The sequence below is a fragment of the Podarcis raffonei genome, chromosome 11, assembly GCF_027172205.1.
Source record: "Podarcis raffonei isolate rPodRaf1 chromosome 11, rPodRaf1.pri, whole genome shotgun sequence".
In the NCBI taxonomy this organism is placed as follows: domain Eukaryota; kingdom Metazoa; phylum Chordata; class Lepidosauria; order Squamata; family Lacertidae; genus Podarcis; species Podarcis raffonei.
The window spans coordinates 66,267,048-66,285,876 of record NC_070612.1 but is presented as its reverse complement, the minus strand read 5'-3'; the positions used below and the strand labels follow the sequence as shown (position 1 = coordinate 66,285,876).

At 48.9% G+C, this 18,829-nt stretch overlaps 1 long non-coding RNA gene across 1 annotated transcript; it reads right to left on the bottom strand.

Annotated features, from left to right (window-relative positions):
• Positions 1 to 7,823: 7,823 nt before the first annotated feature.
• LOC128423426 (uncharacterized) lies at positions 7,824 to 9,540 on the bottom strand. Its single transcript, XR_008332751.1, has 2 exons — positions 9,020 to 9,540; positions 7,824 to 8,102 (listed from the first exon to the last, which is right to left on the bottom strand). It is a non-coding gene; the product is annotated as an uncharacterized LOC128423426 (long non-coding RNA).
• Positions 9,541 to 18,829: the final 9,289 nt, after the last annotated feature.

Below are 18,829 nucleotides of genomic sequence, written 5' to 3'. Positions count from 1 at the left end.
TTGATATTTCTTCCAGCAATCTTAATTCCGGCTAGGGATTCATCCAGCCCAGCCTTTCGCATGATGAATTCTGCATATAAGTTAAATAACCAGGGAGACAATATACAGCCTTGTCGTACTCCTTTCCCAATTTTGAACCAATCAGTTGTTCCATATCCAGTTCTAACTGTAGCTTCTTGTCCCACATAGAGATTTCTCAGGAGACAGATGAGGTGATCAGGCACTCCCATTTCTTTAAGAACTTGCCATAGTTTGCTGTGGTCGACACAGTCAAAGGCTTTTGCATAGTCAATGAAGCAGAAGTAGATGTCTTTCTGGAACTCTCTCGCTTTCTCCATAATCCAGCGCATGTTTGCAATTTGGTCTCTGGTTCCTCTGCCTCTTCTAAATCCAGCTTGCACTTCTGGGAGTTCTCGGTCCACAAACTGCAAAAAACACAGAAAAATGGTGTGCAAGACCTTATAAAAACTTTTGAAATTCCCATCCTCTAGGTCAAGCCCACAAACTTCTACAAGGAAGGCTCAAGCAGTTTGTGGGCTTGACCTAGAGGATGGGAATTTCAAAAGTTTTTATAAGGTCTTGCACACCATTTTTCTGTGTCTTTTCTCTCTCCTGCAAGTGAGGGGAACACCCTGTTGCAACAGTTCAATAAAGGCCAAGCCTACAGGCTGCTGTTTTGCTCCAAGTTATCCTGGTTGGTGTCTTTGTTTTTGTCCAAGGGAGCCCTTGGATTTTTGCGGTAACAAATTTTTGCGGTAACGCATTCCCTGTACAGTTTGCCCCTTGGGAGACCAGAGTTTGAATCCCCACTTGGCCATGGGGTGGGGGGTCAGTCAGTGCCTGTCAACCTGGTCTACCCCCCAGAAAGTGGGAGAAGCAACAAGAGGAACAGCCATTTTAGATCTGGTCCTAACCAATGTTGATGACCTGGTTAGTGGGGTAGAAGTGGAAGGATCATTAGGCGCGAGTGATCATGCTCTTCTGAAGTTTACTATACAGCGGAAAGGAGCAGCCAAGCATACTAGGACTCAATTTCTTGACTTTAAGAAAGCCGACTTCATAAAACTTAGGGAAGTGCTGGGTGAGATCCCATGGACAGTAATACTAAAAGGAAAGGGAGTTCATGATGGCTGGGAGTTTGTTAAGAGGGAGATAGTAAAAGCACAACTTCAGGCAATACCAATGAGACGGAAACATGGAAGGTGCCTAAAGAAGCCAGGGTGGCTATCTAAAGAACTTTTAACTGAGTTAAGATTAAAAAAGGATGTGTACAAAAAATGGAAAAGGGGGGAAACCACCAAAGAGGAATTCAAACAAATAGCCAGCACGTGTAGACACAAAGTCAGAAAAGCTAAAGCACAGAATGAACTCAGGCTTGCTAGAGAGGTTAAAAGCAACAAAAAAGGCTTTTATGGGTATGTTCGTAACAAAAGGAAGAACAAAGAAACAGTGGGGGCACTCAGAGGAGAAGATGGTGAAATGCAAACAGGGGACACAGAAAGGGCTGAACTCCTCAATGCCTTTCTTTCTTCTTTCTTCTCCGATAAAGAAAACAATGCCCGACCTGAAGAATTTGGAGCAAATGATTCAGCAGAGGAAACACAGCCCAGAATAACTAAGGAGATAGTACAAGAATACTTGGCTAGTCTAGATATATTCAAGTCTCCAGGGCCAGATGAACTGCATCCAAGAGTATTAAAAGAACTGGCAGATGTGATCTCAGAACCACTGGCAGTCATCTTTGAGAATTCCTGGAGAACAGGCGAAGTCCCGGCAAACTGGAGGAGGGCAAATGTTGTCCCTATTTTCAAAAAGGGGAAAAGAGAGGACCCAAATAATTACCGCCCAGTCAGTCTGACATCAATACCAGGGAAGATTCTGGAGCAGATCATTAAGCAAACAGTCTGTGAGCACCTAGAAAGGAATGCTGTGATCACCAATAGTCAGCATGGATTTCTGAAAAATAAGTCATGTCAGACTAACCTGATCTCGTTTTTTGATAGAATTACAACCCTGGTAGATGAAGGGAACGCAGTGGATGTAGCCTACCTTGATTTCAGCAAGGCATTTGACAAGGTGCCCCATGATATTCTTGTAAAGAAGCTGGTAAAATGCGGTCTTGACTATGCTACCACTCAGTGGATTTGTAACTGGCTGACTGACCGAACCCAAAGGGTGCTCATCAATGGTTCCTCTTCATCCTGGAGAAGAGTGACTAGTGGGGTGCCACAGGGTTCTGTCTTGGGCCCGGTCTTATTCAACATCTTTATCAATGACTTGGATGATGGACTCAAGGGCATCCTGATCAAATTTGCAGATGACACCAAACTGGGAGGGGTGGCTAACACCCCAGAGGACAGGAACACACTTCAAAATGACCTTTACAGATTAGAGAACTGGGCCAAAACAAACAAGATGAATTTTAACAGGGAGAAATGTAAAGTATTGCACTTGGGCAAAAAAAATGAGAGGCACAAATACAAGATGGGTGACACCTGGCTTGAGAGCAGTACATGTGAAAAGGATCTAGGAGTCTTGGTTGACCACAAACTTGACATGAGCCAACAGTGTGACGCAGCAGCTAAAAAAGCCAATGCAATTCTGGGCTGCATCAATAGGAGTATAGCATCTAGATCAAGGGAAGTAATCGTGCTGCTGTATTCTGCTATGGTCAGACCTCACCTGGAGTACTGTGCCCAGTTCTGGGCACCACAGTTCAAGAAGGACACTGACAAACTGGAACGTGTCCAGAGGAGGGCAGTCAAAATGGTCAAAGGCCTGGAAACGATGCCTTATGAGGAACGGCTAAGGGAGCTGGGCATGTTTAGCCTGGAGAAGAGGAGGTTAAGGGGTGATATGATAGCCATGTTCAAATATATAAAAGGATGTCACATAGAGGAGGGAGAAAGGTTGTTTTCTGCTGCTCCAGAGAAGCGGACACGGAGCAATGGATCCAAACTACAAGAAAGAAGATTCCACCTAAACATTAGGAAGAACTTCCTGACAGTAAGAGCTGTTCGACAGTGGAATTTGCTGCCAAGGAGTGTGGTGGAGTCTCCTTCTTTGGAGGTCTTTAAGCAGAGGCTTGACAACCATATGTCAGGAGTGCTCTGATGGTGTTTCCTGCTTGGCAGGGGGTTGGACTTGATGGCCCTTGTGGTCTCTTCCAACTCTATGATTCTATGATTCTATTCTATGATTCTATGATTCTAGGGCTGTTGTGGAGATTGAATGAGGAGGGAGAGAACCACCTTGAAGGAAAAGGTGGGATAAAAATGTAATAAAAAAGTAGCCCTGGAGCATTTTTGTTCATTACCTTGATATCCCACCTTTGCTCTGAGGAGCCCAAGATGGGGCACATCATTAACTTTTCCCACATTTTGTCATCACAACGACCCTGCAGGCAGGTTAGGCTGGGAGGAAATAACTGGCTGCGGAGAGTCCCAAGCCCGGAAGGAAGCTAGGCTGATAGCAGAGAGCCACTTTAGGAGGGGGTCCTACTGCAAGAGGCCCCACTGCCCCCACAAAACAGGAAAGGGTTGCCAAGGGAAAACCAGAAGGAAAAATTGGGGGAGGAAAGGAGGTGGGGGAAGAATGCACGTCAGAGAGAAACTGCGGCTCATTTGCATCAACTATTTCTTGTGACTTGCAAATTCATCCAATGTTAGCAAGAGCTAATGGAAAGTGTCAGGGAGCTAGCAGTGCCTTTTACCAGCTTTGTCAGGTTCCCTAGCTGCAGTAGGGCCATTCCTGGACGACGGATTGCCCCATTCCCCACTCCCTATAGGTCTTCAGCCCCTCTTATTTCTCTGAGTCCCTGTCATAGAATAGGGCGGGACTACTGTTCCTCGCACCATACAGTTGTGCTGGCTGAGACTGATGGGCTTTGGACGGATAGTCCAAAACATCTGGAGGGCACCAGGTTGACAAAGGCTGTTCTCTATCATGGCCTGTGATGAAGTCTTCCTGAAGCAAGCTATGCCTGGCTTTCATCTTTCCCCATTATTATTATTATCTTCATCCACACATCTCAGGGCAGTTTACCACCTAAAACTGCAATATAAAAAACACAAAATGCATAATAAAAATAAGAAGAAAAACAAGCATCCCCCCACCCAACATATTTAGAAAGATATCAGGTGTCAATCAGCCAAAGGCTGGGTTGAAGAGGAACATTTTCGTCTGACGCCTACAGATAGGTTGCGAAGGTGCCAGGCAAGCCTCCCTGGAGAGAGCCTTCCACAAACAGGGAGCCACTGCAGAAAAGGCCTGTTCTTGTGTAGCCACCCTCCTCTCGGGGAGGAGGCACCCGAAGAAGGGCCTCAGAGGATGAATTTCCCTTGGAAACGCCTTTATCCTTTGTAGAAAGCACCGAGGCCCAGTTCATCATCCCTAGGCCCCCTTGAAAGGTGGGGTGGTCTGTTCTTCTCATCCTGCGGTCTCTCTTCTCTCTTCCAGTTGTCACCCGCATTCTGAGATCTGGTTTCTGGACCGAGCTCTCTACTGGCATTTCCTCACCGCTTACTGCCGGCTCCTGATCACCCACCTGGGGCTGCTGCATTGGCAGTATGCCTTCACCAGCTACAGTATCAGCCCCCAGGCTAAAGTGAGAGAACGACAGGCGGCCCGTCCCTTTTCCTAGGCTCTGCCACTCCTGCTCATTCTGTCTTCACAAAAGCCCTGTGAGGGAGGTCAGGCTGAGAGTGAGTGACTGGCCAGATGTCACCCAGTGAGCTTCATGGCCAGACGGGAATTTGAACCCCGGCCTCCCGGGCCCTAGACCGACATTCTGATCCACTGTTTCTTCCCAGCTGTTGTCTGGACCCAAGTTTGAGAAACACTGCTCTTACCACTATGCCACACCACCTCTACACTGACTGGCTGCTGCTCTCCAGGGCTTCAGGTGGCATGGTGGGGGTCTCTCCGACCCCCCTTGCAGATACCAGTGAGGATTTGCCTGCAACATAAATGCTCTTGCCTCTGAACTTGAACACTGACTCTCCAGGATTTGGGCCCTGGATCTGCACGCTAGACTTCTGTGGAAGCAGCTGAGAAGAGCATTCGCCTTTTTTGCTGCTGCTGTTGCTGCTGCTGCATGACAGCGTTAAGCTTCTGGTCTTCGCTCGCCCCCCTCCCCAGCCTAGCCCATTCCCTGCTAGGTTGCATCTGTCCATGGAGGTCCCCCTGCAAGAGCTATGCTTCTCGGCCATACTGGCATCCTGTCCTGCATTTACTCAAGTGAAAATCCCACGGTGCCCCCTGCCCCCCCCACACCCATGCTCACTGCCAAGGATTTTGCTGCGCTTGCTTGTGCTTTTGCTGGTTTTGTAAACTGCTTTGAGGTTTTTTGTTCTACAATCAAGCAACACATACTTTTCATGAAATAGTGAAATGGAAACATGGCCACCTGCCCAACCTGAGGAGGTGTGTGCAGATCTCCAAAAACAGATTGGGTTTTCGTTGGAAGGGGACAACACCTGCTTCTGGTGCTCATGAGCAACAGTGAGTGAGTGTCAGTTGAAATCAAAGTGTACTTCCAGCATTGCAGGGGGTGGGCTGGATGACCCTTGGGGATCTCTGAAGCCTACAATTCTCTAGAATCTGAGGCAAACTGTCAGAGTGTTTAGCTTGGGTGTTGGTGCCAAATGAAGGCCTTTCTGCGGCAAATAGCCTGGATTGGCATAGATTTTTTCTTTGGGCCTTTCCCTGAACCCCTACATTTGGGACTTGCTTCCAGAAAAATGTGCAGGACAGACCTGCAGCCATTCCATGTAAAGAGAAAAGACCCCCCCCCCCAAAAAAAGAGACCTCTATGCTGACTTGCCCATTTCAGGATAGTTTCACCCAGGTTCCAAAATGTCACACTGATCTCAACAAAATTTATTTCAAGTTAGTGTGCATATAGCCATAGCCTTATATTACTGTTAAGTTTGCTTCAGATGATTCAATTGGTTTCACTTCTGCCGTGTGTGTTTGCCAAAGGACTGGCCATGGACTTTTTCGCCTGTTCTTAAAGACCACAAAGACCACAGAGAGAGCGACCTGCGTAGGGGAAACTTCTGCACCAAACACATCAGTGAACCCAATGCATCCAGGTATCTCTGCCTTGCGTGAGATAGAGAGTGGTTGCCAGTCAGTGCAGAGCAACCTTTCTCCACCTTGGGTCACCCAATGTTGTGGGAATACAAGGCCCATCATCCCTGACCACTGGTCCTGCTAATGAGGTCCTGACCACTGGTGGTTTGGGCATGCTGCAGGCCTTGTGGTGAGTGCCGCCCAGCATTTTGTCACCCTCCTCAGTGGTGACGCCCAGGGTGGCACCCACCCACCACACCCCCTTCCTCTGCCCCTGCCTGCAGAGACAATGGAATGCATCCCTCCTGTCATAACCCTGTTTTTATCAAGGGACAGAGTTAAGAGCTTTCAGCAGCAGTAGCAACCTCCAAGGATGCTGTGTTTTGATAATCAGTTGGTGTTTGTTTCAGGCTGCTTTGGGCACCATTCAGTGCAGTGACATAGCGTATGAGCACACTCAACTAAACTTGCCATTTTTGGGCACTCTCAGTTGGCATCTCTGTGGTTGGCAATGATGGGAAAACAGAACTGAGATGTCTGTAAGAAGCTGGTGAGGTGGGCAAGGGGGCTTGGCTTAGCTCAGGCAAGGGACTGTTGGGTGGCCTCCTTAAGTACAACTGATAGCCAGTTTGGATGAAGAGCAAAGAACTGAAGAGGTTGTGCCTCAACCTACCAGGCACTTTCTTGGCAGAAACAGTGTCGCAGAGGGGTGTGTGAAATGGGTACCTTAGGGGGTATGGAAATCAGCAGCTCTGCAACTTACATCCGTTGGAGGGGTCGGGCCTCTGAGCACCCCAAGTGCCTCACTTCCAAACAGGCAGACTTCAGAGCCAGCTCTAGGTGGGTGCTGGTGTGGTAGGTTCTTTCATGGAGCTTTGACTGTGTTAGGCCATGGAAGGCTGGGATGCTAACGAAACTGCTCCATGGAGTAAATATTGTGGGAGTTTAGAAATCAAATCTAAAAATGCATATTCTTACTAGTAAGCAAGTGTGGGGATTAAAATCACAGAGCAGTATTGCTGTTAGGTGGACTCAGACCAATGCAATTGGTAGAGAAGGCTCTGTGTTATTTCATTTCACCTCCTCTCTTGGGAGGGAAGAAGCAAAGAAGTATTTTCTGTTCCTTCTCTCTCTCTCTCTTCAACCAGCCAATGGGAGAAGACTTGTATCTGCTTGCTCCAGCATCAGGCTCATACCTGAGGCTGCTTTCACTGTAAATACAAGCATTTTACCTGCATTTATTTTTACTGCTGTTGTTGGTAAGGACAGGTGCTTGACTGTGAGTAAACTATATGTTTTAAGCATACTTCCCAGTCGGTGGCCTGTTTCTATAATAAATGGGGTAACAGAAGGGGGAGATCAGCCTAAAGGCTTTTGTTTTTACTGTTTAAGATGCTCAGCACTGTGCTTCTAAACACAAGCGATAAGCTGATGTTTTGTCTGTTGGCCAGGTTTGTGGAGGAATAAAATATAGTTAATATATTCCCTCACCTACATGGTAAAACCTAACCAACATCTACCATAATGTGAAATCAAGCCATTCCAGGAGGTGTGCCGGAAGCTGAGTATGAGGGAGCAAATCATTCGATTCTGCTCCCTTGCCTCAGCCATGACCCCTCTGGTGGTGGGCAGACTGGGGGGTAGACTTCCTAGAAGCCGTCTCTTCTACAGTAGCCAGGCCTGTGTAGTCATTGCATTGCTGGTGGTGCCAGATCACAGGGTCTTTCTCAGAGCAGCGAGATACCAGGTCAGAGCTCAATCTGGCTTTATTGCTCTTCAGTTGTTGGCAATTGTGTAGTGGATCCAGTCTTCAAAGATGCAGACCTTGGTGTACAGCCCCAGCCGGTTCTCTTCACTGCAGCTTTTCTTCCAGGACAGCAGTCCTTGGAGGGCTTCTTCACACACCAGGGGGCTGCCGACATCTCCCTAAGACATAGACAACAGCTTTGGGACTCTCCAGGGGACAGGATCAAATCATGGCAATTTCTCACTGTCGTTATTTGAACTCTCAGGCCCTGGAGCACTGCCTGCAACAGGAGAGAGGGAGCTGTGTGAGGCTTTCCCCAGCCACAAGTACCTCCTGAGTGGTCCCAAGAGGTTGGCTCTTGCAGCTGGAGAATTTCCCTTCCCCTGTTGGGGTGGGTGTGCACTTGCGCTTACAGCCCCTCTGGCCCTCTCAAGAATGTAGGAATAACATAAATGCTATTTAACTTTATATGGGGAGGATTTGGCACATGCCTTTTCATTGTACTTTTCAAATATATTATGCTTTGTTGTTTAGTTCTGGTTAATGTTCGGCCAGTAGCTACTAGCCTGCCTATGGAGAATGCTTGTGCTTGTGAGTGATTTGGTTGGAGACAGCTCTAGTCTGAAGGGAAGCATTCATCTATGGTGTGTGTGGATGCACATAATTAGACCAAAGTCAGGGACACCTATACAACCTTACCTCCCACCAAAAAGTGCAGGCACAGGGGGCCACCAAAACCGCACCTCTCACCCATGGCTTGGAGTGGCTAGGAGCACACATGCCCATCTGGGAGGCCAGGCAAGGCATGCAGGCTCCTCTAGGCACCCATCTCATCAGCCCTGCAGGACCATCTCCCAGGTTGGCCAGTGGTGCTATTGGAACTGTGAGTGGAGTGCCAAGTGGCGCTTGGAGAGAAGAAAGATAGAGACAGTAGGTGAGAGTTGCAGGAAGAGTAGGAGGGAGAGAGGAAGAAGAGCAGTCGTGATGGTCATGGAGGAAATCACAGGCAGAGCATGAAAGGTGACAAAAGCAAACTTTTGGAGTTTCTGGTCCATGGTCTCTCCCAGCTTCAGATGTACTGATAGAGCTTCTGGCCAAGATCACAAGGGAGTCAAGGTATGCCTCTGCTTGTTTGCTCCCCACCCCACTCCCCCACCCCAATCACTGGACTTGCCAGTAAAAAGAGAAGAGCCTCACCTTGCAGGCATCTTGGCTGCTGTCCAGCTGTCCAGCACAAAGCATCCTGTCAGTGAACCGTCCTGGGTAGACATTGTTGCACGTGGCATCAGATGTGACTGGAAGGTAGGAGCACTGCAGAAGGTTGTCTGTTCCATCAGCTGTAAGCCCAAAATATGTTGATCCTGAGCAGCTGCCTGGGGCAAGGCAGGAGGGAGACTCTTATGCTCAGGCCTCACCCCTCTCTCCTTGAGCTCTTTCTGCTTCAAGGGGACACTGCCACCTGCCATGAATCTATCATAGTACAATGAATTGTTGGTGCCTCCCTCCCACCATTTGCCGTTCATCTACCCTTCCCTTTTTTGCATGGTGTCATTTATCCCATGCATCACTAAGGAACTTCAGTGCCCCCTTGCGCATCCCAACCATAATCCCCCATGGCCACGAAGAGGGGCATCTTCCAGCAGCCCCCTGCTCCAGTCTGTCACAGTTGTTGCTGGTCCTGGTTAGTCTCTCAGCACCACCCTCTCTGTACTCACAGTTGCTGCTAATCCATTCTGAAGCCAGGCATTGGGTCCCAGCTATGGCACATTGGCTGGGCAAACTAATGGGCTGCACTAGCTCACCCAGGAAAGCTGGTTGTGCAAGCTTGATGAGCATGATGTCATAGTCCAGTGTGTAATTGTTGAACTGCTTATGAGGGACCAGCTTGGCAGCAGCAATGACCTGTTGCTTCTCCTTAGGAGGAGTCTCAGGGACTTGTAGGCCAAGCCAGACCTCCATGTGGTCTGGGCTGCTGGAAGAAGAGCAGGTGGGTCAATAGTGTTCTCCCTAGAGTTTTTCTGCCTCAGCCTGGGTTGAAAGATTCCTTGCTCACCCTCAAGGATTCTTGTAGGCAGGCAGTCAAATGCACAAGTTGCCCTCCTATTTCAAATGAGAACAGAGCAGCCAACAGCAGAGAATGGACTTTATTCCCTGTGGGAGACAGATTGTGTGCAAAGGGTGTGAAGCAGGCTTATACTCACCTCCTGCTGCACTGAGCTGAGGACAACACCCATTCTTGGCTGATGAGGGCCCCACTGCAGACATGGTGCACTGACTGGAGGGAGACTTGCCACGGCACAGAATCTTGTTGGCACTTGGCACTACCAACCAACTTCTCAGCAGCTGCAACAGCTCAATATATAATTGGTAGAGGGAAAAATCAATCTTTTTCACTGGTTAGGAACATGCTAAAATGCAATGTGGCCTCGTGAACTCAGGAAATGGCATCCAGCCTATCCCATGGCATCTGTCAGCCAGACTACGGTAGCTAGATGAGGGCGCTGCATGCAATCTCTTCCTGCTAGTAAACAAAGGCTCAACTTTTTGCCACCATATCCTGCTTTCCACCTCCATCTCCCTGCATAGGAATCCTTTGAATTATTGGTCTCATATTGCAAGTAAGTGTGGCTAGCAACTGTTCCTGATTAATTTCTGCCAGAGTTCTACATACCATCACTCATACTGCTAAAATAAAAGCCATGATATTAAATCACAGGAAAGATAATAATGTATTATTGTAGACTATTCCAAAACAGTAACTATAGTACACTGCTGGTTTGCCCCATATAATAGTGACATTTCCTCTTTGTACAATCAGCCCAAATAATTGACTGCTTTTAATTATTCTGACATGAGCTGTTAATTTATTTTCTTACAACCTGCACATATATACGTACTGTATATGTGTATTATTATATATGAGAATAAAATCAGCATGAAAACATCATTAAAATGCAAATAAATACTAATTAGTTGACAGAGTTGAGATTCCTGCATTGCAGGGGATTGAACTAGATGACCCTAGGGGTCCCTTCCAACTCTACAATACTATGAAATAAGATTCATGTTACAAAGGCTTCTCTAAACATTAAAGTTTTCAAAAGATGTCTGAAGGGAGGGATGGCTCTTGGTGGCAGGGAGTTCCACAGGGCAGGGGCTGCCACACCAAAGGCTCAATCCCTAATGACGTCCAGCTAAACCTCAGGGTTCATTGGGGTGAGGAGACCAGCAGAAGTGCCCCATCAACAGATCTTGGTGGTCACGTTGGAAAGTAAGTACTTTGGGGTCTCATGGTGCTTTGGGACCAAGTTGCTTAGGGATATGTCAGTTTCACACACTGTTACAGAACAAGTTCAGTGATGGACAGCACAGATTGACCAAATGCTGCTATGGTAAGTCTAACACCACTGAGCTTTTTTTAATAAAGTGGGACTGGGTGAATAGTCTGAATGGTCAGTGTAGAGAGTGGGTTTTTTGGTTGTATCCAACTAAGTAATACTCTGAGTAGTCCCACTGAAATCAGTGGACTTAAGTTAGGCATGCCCATTAATATCAGTGGGTTAAATCTGAGTATGACTGACAATGGTGATAGCCCTCCTGCATTTCTGTTTCCTGGCTTAACTGCCTGGTTCTCCTTCCCCTCCTCTGTTGCCAGGACACTTCTACTTGCACACTGAAATCTTAGCCCTCTTCTGGATTGATGGCCGTGGATTTGCATTCCAGCTTCTGTACTGCAGTTTTGTTCATCCTCACCCAACATTTCATGACTATTCTTGGGCAGATAAACTGTCCAGATTTTTTGGGGGGGGATTGTACCTGCAAGAGCAGTAAACTGCAACCCAGCCACAGCATGTTCTCTTCTCTCAAACTGGCCTCACTGAGAATGTGGAGTCCTGTGTGCACCTGGAAGTCGTCTAATCTCCCAGAATGGAGAGAAGAGAAGAAAGAATGTTTGCACAGCTTTCACATTGACTCTTGTCCATGCAGTTAGGCTATTTTTAGTAACATTTCTGAAGGAGATAAGATTGCTGCTCCTTTGGGTTTGTAGGAGGTCTGGGCTGCAGGTTCCCCAAGTTTTCAGAGTGTTTCGTATTCAGACCCAGCATTGGGGCATTGAGCAGCTCTTTCAGCCTAACAAATCATCAGTAAAAACAATTACAGCCTAGAAAACACAACAGTGGTACCTGAGGCGCGCTTTCCCGCTGGTGCGCGATTTCCGTTCTCACCCTGGGGCTAAGTTCTCAACCCAAGGTACTACTTCCAGGTTAGTGGAGTTTGTAACCCAAAGTGTTTGTAACCTGAGGTACCAGTGTATTAACAAAGCGGCAACAAAAATATGCTAAACATTACAATTACAGCAAAAGTCATATTATATGATTAACAAAGCATTTATAATCTATAAAACAGTATTAGCAACTAAAAAAATAAACCAAGCGCTGTTAATACACGCACTCTCCATGCCCCCATGACTCATAATCTTTCACTCTATTCAGCTCATTGAAATAAACATAATGTCCATTGCTTAGCCAGCCTAGCCATATGCTGCAGCAGCTGGCATCCTTAGGTGGCGGGCCGGGGCGGAGACGGTGGGACATAGACCAACATCTACCTTTGGGTAGCTCTTCCAGGTGCTGTTGATGAGGAACATGTTCATGTCACCCTCAGGAGGTCAATTCCCACTCAAGGAAGTCCGATGAGCCTGTCCCTCAAGAGCAGCAATCCTGCTGACATGTGCTTGAACAACTTCTTCTAGCGGCAATATAGGTGTTCTATGAATTTGAGAGGGGAACCCCCCCAACCCCAAGAAAATAATAAATGATAGGGTTTTGATTCATAGGGTTATTGTCCAACCCCTTGCAATGCAGGAATCTCAAATAAAGCATCCATTTGGAATATGAAGGGAAAATACAAACTGCAGACGAATTATGGGCAAGCTTATGCAAAACAACCTGGCTACGCTAGGGCTACTAAGAAGTGATGCAGGGTCACTGAGGGCCATTGGTAATGCAAGATAACTGTCCTTCCCCCCTGCCCAGATGTACAAACAGAGACAGGAGATTTGGAAGGTTACAGGGGTAGCAGAGCATGATGTCATATGTAGAGTTGGGGGCTGAGAACAAAGGAGAGAACCATTTTGGCAGGATGGCTGAAGGGAGGCTGGGAGAGATGCCTTGGACTCCACTGCTGCACTGCTGTGGGGAAGAAAACGCCTCTTGGATGACCACGTTGTTAGATCTGGACTCCTTCCATCCAAATTCAGGTGTAGATATGTCAATATATCATATTTCTTAAAGCTACAACAGCCTCCTCCATGCCTTCATTCTCAAGGGAACACAGACCCTGGGTAAGTGCCTGGGACTCCCCTGGAATCTTGCCAAACCTCAGCAGAGCCAGTGTGGTGTAGTGGTTAAGAGCGGTAGTCTCGTAATCTGGTGAACCGGGTTCGCGTCTCCGCTCCTTCACATGCAGCTGCTGGGTGACCTTGGGCCGGTCACACTTCTTTGAAGTCTCTCAGCCCTACTCACCTCACAGAGCGTTTGTTGTGGGGGAGGAAGGGAAAGGAGATTGTTAGCCGCTTTGAGACTCCTGAAGGGGAGTGAAAGGTGGGATATCAAATCCAAACTCTTCTTCAGAGATTGTGGGTGGCATCCAACCAACAGGTGTTATATAGATGTATTTATTTTGTGGAAAGATAACAAAGCAGTTCTGGTATGTTTCAGGGACTTTCCTCTCTCAGTTATTAAGCTGGCATTTGGGAATGCTACAGGCAAAGTTTTCCAGGCCCCCATATGCATCAGGCATCTTCCATATAAAAGACTGAGAGCCAGTGTGGTGTAGTGGTTAAGAGTGGTGGACTCGTAATCTGGTCAACCGGGTTCGATTCCCCGCTCCTCCACATGCAGCTGCTGGGTGACCTTGGGCTAGTCACACTTCTCTTAAGTCTCTCAGCCTCACTCACCTCACAGAAAATTTGCAGCTCAGGACAGGAGCCCAGCAAGGGGCTCACAAGCCTTCTGCTTGAAGGCCACAAGCAGTTAATTGAAATCAGAAGCCCTCAGCTTTGGCATCCTCAGAGGATGCAAGTGCACCGCCTCGTATGCTTCTCTCAGGATTTCCTCATGCACAGAAGTCACAAGCAGAAAGTAGCTTTTCTCCATTATTTCTTTCCCCAACAGGAGGGCCTTCGGGTGCCAACTCCAAGAGTGACATTTAAACAGTTAAAAATTAAACAACTGCCCCATCCATTCCCCCTTTCCCATCCACCTCCGTCATGTCAAACTGGCACTTCTCCATTTGGCGTAAAGTCTGTGCTCCCATAGTCTCTGCAGGACCTCCTTGACGTCCTCCTCGTGAGCCTCCTGCGATTCCGAGAAGATCAGGATGTCGTCTAAAAAGCAGACGCACTTCTTGTAGAGGAGTCCCGCTAACACGTGGTGCATGAAGGCTTGGAAACAATGGGAGCCATTTTGCAGACCAAACGGCATGACTCGATATTCATAGGTGCCTAAAGGCGTAAACATGGCTGTCTTCCACTCATCGCCCTCCCGCATGCGTATAAGGTTGTAGGCCCCTCGTAGATCCAACTTGGTGAAGATCCGTCCCTTCCTCACCGTCGCGAGCAGGTCGTCGATCTTGGGCATGGGGAATGCTGTGGGCTTTGTCCTGGAATTGATGATTCTATAATCCACTACGAGCCTCCGTTCGGGCGTGTCCTTCTTCTTCACGAAAAACACGGGACTGCCCCCCACTGCTTTGGATTCCCGGATGAATCCCCGCTTCAAGTTGTGATCTATGAACTCCCTGAGTTCTTGCATTTCGTCTTCAGACATGGAATACAGTTTTCCAGTCAGCAGCGTCGCCCCCGGCAGGAGGTCAATCTTGCAGTCGTAGGGCCTGTGGGGAGGCAGCTTGTCCGCTTCCTTCTCGCAGAAGACCTCCAAAAAGGCCTTATACTTGTTGGGTACCGCCTGCACCATGCCTAGGTGTAGCTGCGGTTCATCCCCTTGCCCCTCTTCTTCCTGGCGGGCCCGGACGCAGTGTTCTGCGCAGTAGGAAGAGCAGAAGGTCAATTGCCACTGGTACCATGCTAATGCCGGGCTGTGCCTATCCAGCCAACTCATGCCCAACACTATGGGCGTGTCCGACAGGTGGGTGACGTTGAAGCTGATGACCTCGCGATGGTTTCCAATTTGCATCACCATAGGCGGTGTTTGCTGTACCACCTCTCCTCCCAGTATCTTCCTGCCATCGACCATGACGACGTTCAGGGGCATCGTGGCTGGTAGGAGTGCTATGCGATGCTGCTTGATGAAGTCCACTCCTACAAAGTCTGCATTGCTACCAGAGTCAATGGTAATAGGGACTTCCAGGATGATCCCATCGGGCAGCTGGAGCGATGCGGTGAGTTGCACCACTGGTTTGGGTGGGAGGGGGTCTGTGGGCTGTAAAATCTCTGGGGACTGCTTCACTGACTCGCCTGGTTGAGCCCCAGTGCTTCTGCTTCCAACCAGGCTTCGTCGTTTCCCTGCAGCTGTTCCCCTTGCTGAAGTGCTCCCCTTACTGTTGCTGAGGCTGCAGTGTGCTTCTGGATCCTCTGGGGACACTCTTTGGCCATGTGCTGTGCACTGTCGCAGATGTAACACTTCCTGCTCCCTCCTGGTGTTTGGGCTCTGCTTGCTGTCTGAGCCCTGGCACCACCTATCTCCATCGGCTCTTCTCCCCTCCCCAGTGGAGGCGTGGATTGAGCGCGCTCTGTCTCTCTGGGTAGGAAGGGAGTTGTTCTGGCTGGTGTGTTTGCCCTACGTCCCTCCTCCCTGCTCCAAGGGCGGTCTTCCAGGCGCACCCCTATTGCTAGCGCTCTTTGGACGACTTCTGTGGTGCTTTTAGGTCTTTCTCCCCTTGCCAGCTCATCTTTCACGGCCCCATTTAGTCCCTCCCAGAACAGATCTCTGACGGCAGCGGAGTCCTTCTGCCAGCCCAGCACATTTACTAACGCAAAAAAGCGGGAGTAATATAGTCGCACCATGGCTTTGCCTTGCCTCAGCCCATGCATTTCCCTCCTGGCCACATCCACATCTACCGTTGATTTAAAACAAGCGTCCATAGCTTCGATGAATGCGTTAGAATCTTGGAGGACGGGATCATTTTCGCGCCATAAAGTGCGCAGCCACGATTTAGCTTCCCCATGCAGATGAGTTATTATGAAGCCTACTTTCTCCTCCTCATCTCTAAAGTCTTTCCGAAGCAAATTGAGCGTGAAAACTATGTCTGCTCTGAAGTTAGGATACTGCTGCAGGTTCCCGTCGAAGTGGGCTACTATGCTGCCCCCCCTCTTCCCGAGGCCAACTCCCTCCGGCTTGGGTCCCGGCAGCCCCTCCTTGCCCCAACGGTCCCACCTGGCCTGCAGATCCCGGTAGAGCGCTGCTGCTGCTGCTTCTCTTTTCCTGGATGCTTCTACTTCTGCGTAAAGCGTCAAGACTGCATTTTGCAGTTCTGTCACCTTCTCCTCTGTAGTCATCTTTGCCTATCTTCGTGAGCTCGCAAAACACCAAGTTTTGCCCCTCGCTGTGCCAACTCACGCTGCGAGGGTTGAATACTTAAGAGACGGAGCTTACTGTCAGAGCTGCCCTAGGTCCCAGCTCACAAAGGACCAACGCCGCTTCGTTGTTAAGTATAAAAGTCTTTATTGAAGTTCAGTTTCACTTCCACAGCCGCAGCGCGCAGCCCTACGTCTCAAACTCTAGACCGCCGAAGCTCCGTCTGAATCTCCTCCCCCCTGACACCAGTTTAAGACTCTAGCCTTGCTCCACCTCTTCCTTTGTTCTTTCCTCCTCTGGGTCCGCCTGTCCGTCGGGGTCTCTCCCTTCCTAGACTCTTCTGACGCTGAGTCCCCTGAATCTTCCCCCTCCCTCCGGCGGGCTTTAGGACCTGGTTCCCAATCCGGGTTTCCTGCTGTCCCGCGCTCCTCCACATTTGAACTTGGCGCGCGCGCCCAGCCTGCCACCTTCCTTCTGACCGTTACACTGCTGTTGTCACTGCTCCCCCCTTCGGGGAGGCTAGCTGGAACTGACCTCCCCTCTGTTTCCCCACTTTCCGATGGAGGCGTGGTCAGCCCTGACTCATCTTCTCTCCCCGCTGGAGGAGACGCTCGTCCTGACACATGTGACTCTTCCCCCCCACTACGCTCTGGTGGGGAAGCTGGTCCTGATCCCCCGCTGCTGCTTTGGGAGTCCCCGCTGGCCCCTTGCTTCTGGTGCATCCCCCCTGGGACCCCCCTTGTCCTCACCATCGGCGCCCCCTTCTGCGAATCTTCTGATTCGCTGGAGAAGCTCATGGAATCTCTCGGGTCACTGTCATAATCCCCTACGCTGCCCTCGGATTCCTCCCCTTCGCTCTCCATTTTCTCTCTCCCCTGTGCTTCTGATCCTGAGCCCCTGACAATATTCTTCATTTGTATCAATAATGCTGCTTGCAGGGGCAAAACTAGGCTTTCTTTCACCAGGGTCAAAAATGGTAAAAGTCTGCAAGCCTTTACGCAATGACCTGGGAGTAAGCTCCATTGAATTCAGTGGGGCTTACTTCTGAGTAGACATGTGTCAGCGCTGCCCAAGGTCCCAGCTCACACAAGACCAACGCTGCTTCTTTCTCTAGTATAAAAGTCTTTATTGAAGTTCAGTTTCACTTCCAGACGCGCAGCCCGCAACGCTACGTCTATCCCTTAGACCGTCGAAGCTCCATCTGAATCTCCTCCCCCCTGACACCAGTTTAAGATTCTACCCTTACTCCACCTCTTCTTCTGTTCCTTCCTTCTCTGGGTCCGCCTGCTAGTCGGAGTCTCAGCCCTCCTAGACTCCTCTGACGCTGAGTCCCCTGACTCTTCCCCCTCCCTCCTTCGGGCTTTCGGACCTGGCTCCCAATCCGGGTTTTCTGCTGTCCCGCGCTCCTCCACATTTGAACTTGGCGCGCGTGCGCAGCCTCCCACTTTCCTTCTGACCGTTACACTTGTGTCACTGCTCCCTCTTTCGGGGAGGCTAGCTGGACCTGGCCTTCCCTCCGTTTCCCCACTTCCCGATGGGGGCGTGGTTACCCCTGACTCATCTTCTCTCCCAGCTGGAGGAGAGGCTGGTCCTGACTCATGTGACCCTTTCCCCCCCACTGTGCTCTGGTGGGGGAACTGGTCCTGATCCTCCGCTGCTCCCTTGGGAGTCCCCGCTGGTCCCTTGTTTCTGGAGCGTCCCCCCTGGGACCTCCCTTGCCCTTACCATAGGCGCCCCCTTCTGGGAATCTTCTGATTCGCTGGAGAAGCTCATGGAATCTCTCGGGTCACTGTCATGTTCCCCTACGCTCCCCTCTGATTCCTCTCCTCCGCTCTCTATTTGCTCTCTCCCCTGCGCTTCTGCTCCTGAGCCTCTGACAACATGTTTCAGTGAAAGGCTCAATTTACAATAAACACTCCACAAGTTTCCTTTAAAAATTGCTGGTTGTGCTTAACCATTCCATTTAAAAAATGTGAGGTGTATTGGCTACATTTTTCTTCAAAATTACAAGAATGCAGGAATCTCAACTAAATGAATCTCCATGACAGATGGCCATCCAACCTCTGCTTAAAGACCTCCAATGAAGGAGAATCCACAACCTTCAGAGGGTAAAGACATGGCAGAGGCTAATGTATCAATAAGATAAACAGATATAAACAGCAATAAAGGATATTGCTATTAACAGAGATAAAACTGATATGCACACATTCGTTTCATTGCTTTGACACATTTGGTAATTTTTACAAGTTACAAAATTGTATAAAACGGTTGGCAATGCATATGTTTGAGGCCTGGGGCCTTTGGGTTTTGACCTGGAGTTACTGACCTGCTCCTGTAGAATTAATTAAATCAATAAAGTGATACCTTACTGCTTATCTCTGGTCTTGACAGTATATTTAAGACAACTAAAATCCTACCTAGGAGGAACTGCATTTCCATGACAGGAAGATTTTATTTCCTTTAAATTTTA